The sequence below is a fragment of the Apteryx mantelli genome, chromosome 1, assembly GCF_036417845.1.
Source record: "Apteryx mantelli isolate bAptMan1 chromosome 1, bAptMan1.hap1, whole genome shotgun sequence".
Classification (NCBI taxonomy): Eukaryota; Metazoa; Chordata; class Aves; order Apterygiformes; family Apterygidae; genus Apteryx; species Apteryx mantelli.
In genome coordinates this window covers 29,874,701-29,879,679 of record NC_089978.1, presented here as the reverse complement: position 1 = coordinate 29,879,679, position 4,979 = coordinate 29,874,701, and positions in this window count along the sequence as shown.

Sequence of the window (4,979 nt, the reverse complement as noted above, 5' to 3'; positions counted from 1 at the left end):
ACCAGCCGTCTGAACTTGTTAGGCTTCTTGGGTTATTGTTCCTTATATCCTGTATAACTGTATCAACACTGTTTTTCAATCTTATTTAAGGATTTCCATCCACTTAGCGATCATCCTAATGAGATTCCAACAATAATTAGGCTACTAAATGTGAAAGTGTATAAGTCTAGTTAATGTAATTCCCTCAAAATCTTTTGAGTAACATTCATATGATGCCATGAAAATATTTGAAATAATGTTATCCATTAGTACCACTGCAAATAAAATTGAAGGTTACTATTTAATTAGCTGTTTGTAATTAGATAAAAGTACAGTGTATGAAGAAAATTTAGCTGACAAAAATTTAAGTGACTAAAACAGAGTTTTTCAGTTTTCTGTCTCTATGGAAAAGGAAAATTCTTTATTCTTAATAGTTGTCGTTTAGTAGATGTATAATAGCTATGTAAACAAGATGTTTACTCCCTACCTCAATATTGCTACTGGCATGGCCCCAAAGCAGGTTGAATATCCTTGACATACTCTCCTGTGTTTAATCATCAAACAAGCTGATTTATTTCTTCTTCTTTTAAGAGACAGAGATATAGGCAGACTGAAATATAGCACCCATTTTAAGTCTCATAGTCCATGTAGATAATGTTTGTGATGTTGAAGAATTATGTTATTGTTAATTCACTGAAAGATTAAGTAGAAAAGTGAGATTTCTGTAAAAATGATTTTTTTTCCTCTGTGCCTTTTCAGTATCTTTAGTCCTATCAGTACCTTTATAACTGATTTTAAAGGCCTATACACAAGGAAATAACGCCCAAATCAAAGTTCCCTCTCCCGATGCAAAAAAGGCAAAGTTAAAATGTTTGATCTTAATAAGATAGCCCTCTCTAGACATACAGCGTGTATGTGAACAAGCTGACAATTTTCTGTCTTCACATTGCTAGTGGCATGCCTCCCTCCCTGTCCTCTGTGGTCCATTTCAAAATATCTTCACCTTTCTTTCACACTTTGACAGGCTTTAGCAAGAAGCTGGAAGAGAAATTCTGAGACTGGTCTTTTCACTGCATTTCTTGTTCACTACATCTGGTGTTTGAATTTTATTCCTGAGGAAATTTTGCATCTAATTATTCAAAGAATGGACCATGTCCCATTTCCATTGGTGTCAGTGGAACTCTGACAAGTGATAAAGCCTGTGTAAATGGGTTAGTGGAGAAGGCAATTTGGAGATGCAGTTTCTAGGCAGATGATCCTGTCTACTAGTGGATCTTAGGGGTCCTAACCCTTTCAGAAGAGAGACAAGAAAATATTAAGTGTGCATAAAAATAGGAATAATCAGTATAAATGGAATATGCCTCAGGAATACAGCTGCTGCATAGTTTTCCTAAGCAGCTCTTAGTTAAGTCTGCTTGTCTCTCCAACACCAAGATACTGGAATGGAGGTTACTTCATAAGGTCCATCTATATCTTCTTTCATTCTCACTGTGTCACCCTGAAAACACTTGCTTGGCTTTAAGCAAATGAAGCTAAGGATTTTAGTACAATTTTGCTGGGTTAAACCACATCCTTGGATTTATGGATGAACTGCCCCAATCATTCTGACCAAAAAATGATCTTAAAATGCTCTCCTCTGTGATATTAAGGATCTGAAGCTGGTTGTTCTCTCTTTTGGGGTATTGCTGCAACTAAACTGGGCTAATTATAAGGTACTCAGTCTTTGATATTGACTGAATAGTCTATAGTAGTTCCCAGTAATGCATTTACTGAGTACAGTTATTGAGTTTTTAATAAAGCTTAGTGGATTCCTGATGTCAAAGCCAGTAAAACGCATATATTTCTCCAAACTTTATTTTGGTGGATTGGCTATGGGGATTACTAGAGGTACAGCTATCTGTTTTCCAAACGGTGCTACAAAATCAGCAAAACAGAAACTTCAGTCTCCCCTTCAGTAACTGCATGTTTCTACCTCATGTTGGTAAACTCAATTTGATTTTTCTTAGCTTCATGCATATCTACGTTATGGTCAGTTGAAGCAACCTGTCATCTCATTCTGTACATTTCATCTAAAGACAAATTTATATATTCGAAGAAAGAGATTCTCAGCATTAAGGGCTCTGACTTGAGTTTCTTTCAGTTTGTCTTCTTTATCATACCTATATCTGTGTCTTTATACATCCTCAGATTCTGAGCTCTCCTCTGCTGCTTGTTAAAATTTGATGTCAAGGAGACTTTTCACTCAAACTTGGTATAGGATTCATGTCATCGAGTTTTAGATGTCTACAGACTAGAGGCCAACACCTGAGCTATCAACTCAAACTCCAGTTATTTTCAAAGGAGAGAAACATCAATTTTCTAGGACTAGTCTGTTCTATGTGAAATGGACATATTTGGAGGAGATGAGCTATGCCCTGAAAGTGCTTATTTTTCTCCCTTGTTGATAAAGGGATCTAGATGCCTTCCTCAGATGTAGTTGGCTATATGATGATCTCATCCTTTGTGTACTAGTCTGCAGCTACACAGGAAGAGAATTCCACAAAGTCTTTAGGACCCATAGACCCATAGACTATCTGGCACTTATCTTTGAGGAGTTCATCATTTCTTTCTGGGCCAAAGTGAAATCTCTCCACACTGCACTGTGAAAGTCCAATAGCAGATGCTTCATCAGATGGTGTTGCAGCTTGCTGGTCTATACTGTCTCCTGGACAAAGCTCTCAAGAGTGTCAGTGCTCTGAAGCTACACAGCTTCAGTGGGTTTCATCTTGTATAAATGCAGATGCTATGTTGGAACCAGGGATCCTCATAGTCAAAGGAAAAAAAATAGGCATTTCTAGGACAAAATACCAGATCTAGTTTAAGTGTCTATCTTAGGATGAGAAAAATTCCCTAGAAGTGCCTGTTTCTCTCCACTTATAAAAGATGTCTCACTAAGTAGTTCAGCTGTGAAGTCCTACATTCCAGATGCCTAGAAGCAGGTGAGATGAATTCATCTTCTGAAATCTGCACAATACAATGAGCCAGATATCGTCTTGACCTTAGTTTCACTGAAATTCAATTTTTCTGAGTCTTTGCCTCATTCTTTTACTGCATCTTTGCTTTGTCTTCTGTATACCGTGAGTCTTGACTCCCTGACATTGCTTATATCCTCCAAGATGACCAGCTCCTATGTCACAGGTCCTCCAGGAACTGTCATCCCTGTATAGGAACCTTTGCAGCATTCTCTTCCCTCTGACAGTTAAAGGTCATCTCAGTTGAAACATCACCTCACAGATGCAGTCATTTGAAAGAAGCAGTGATATGTGATAGCGTCTTTTTCTTTATAAATCCCCCAATTATTGGAGATGGGGAGGCTACTGACTGCACAGGCGTCCTTGGACACTGTCTGCAAGCGTTAGTCTTGAATTCAGCCAAGCCATAAAACTGTAGTCACTGCTAATGAGATGCCGGCTGTGACAGTGTTAGCTTTAGAAATGAATCTGCATTCCCCTTGCTGGGCAGTTACAGGCAGATTCATTGCCCGGCTTGCTGGTAAGCAAGGAACATGATAAAAGGTGACTCTTGCTGTAAAATGCGCAGCAGGTACGAAAAACCTCTGAATTGTTACAGGTGTTTGCTTTGGAGCATAATCTTTCAAAATACATGACTGGAGAATCAGTTATATGATCCATATAGTTGAAGACAGAAGTAGAACTTATTACCAGTTCTAAATAGAGATCTGAAAAATTTGGAATTGGTGATATATTTGGGTTTACTAGTACCCCAGTGTCAGTCTGGTAGATGTGGGAGATACTGGAATAGGTCTCACAAGTAAGTTGCATCTTTTGCATTGTATGATCTCAACATTTTTAAAGGAGAAGCAGTCATCTGATTATATATATTCAAACTGAGTCACTAAGTACTGCATCAGAGAATTTCTAAGCTAGACACTTTTGATCATTTCTAAGGTCAAATGTTGTTCTTCAGCATTTCTGTTCTTTGGCTGAAAGCTTTGAAAATAAATCAATCATAAAAGCATAGGTATGGTTTATTTCTCAGTCACCATTACTATATATATGCAATGTATTTATTTTGAGCTTACCAGTAACTTCAGTTATGGCCAATATGTTTTGTTCATTAGGTGCTGAACCTAGCAGTGTAATATTATTTTTCTCTAATGTAACATATTAAAACTAAGCTGTTAGTTTTCTATGCCTTCCATCTCAGATGATGCTGAATATCTTTCCATAAAGACAAATAGCCTTGAAGAACATTAGAAATTCCATCATTGAAAAAAAGATGTTATCAGTACTGGGGTAATTACATTTCTTAAAAGCTTTTCCATTCCAGCAATAATTAGGAATATTGTGGCTTTCTTCCACTGTCTCTTAACGCTTACCCAGAAGGTGGTTTGTCTTTTTAATGCTTTCTGCTATAGATGTTGTGTACTCATGATTACATCCCTGACTGATTAAGTTCTAAGAATTATCTGGACTACCATTGATTACTTGAAAACTTACATAATAATGTATTTGTTGCAGTGTGAAGACTGTCATAAATGGTATCTCTCATTTCACTAGCATTTGTACTTTTCAAAGCTTAAATTTCTAATTCATGGACCTTGTAAAATCCATTTTTGCAAATAAACAAAGGACTATTCTGTATATATATATGTGTTTCCAGACTCAGTAGTTTAGAAATCGAGTCTACCAAGGAACAAGCTGAAGCTCAGTCAGGTCCAGGAGACACAGAATGGAGTACCTTATACAGATGGCATTGCTATTTGCAAATGGAGTTTTCTCTAATCCATGCTGTCTCTAGTCAGACAGGAGCTGATCATGCTTCTGAGCCCACACCACTTCTGCCTAGTGAAATCTCATCCCTACATATCCTTCCCCTGAGCAAAGATGAGGGCAAAATACTATCTACTTATGCTACTGACATATTTTCACAGCTGGTGGCTCTGTAGGTGATGTTGATAGGGCTGAGAGGGTGAAGAGGATCTTTGGAGCGGCACAGCA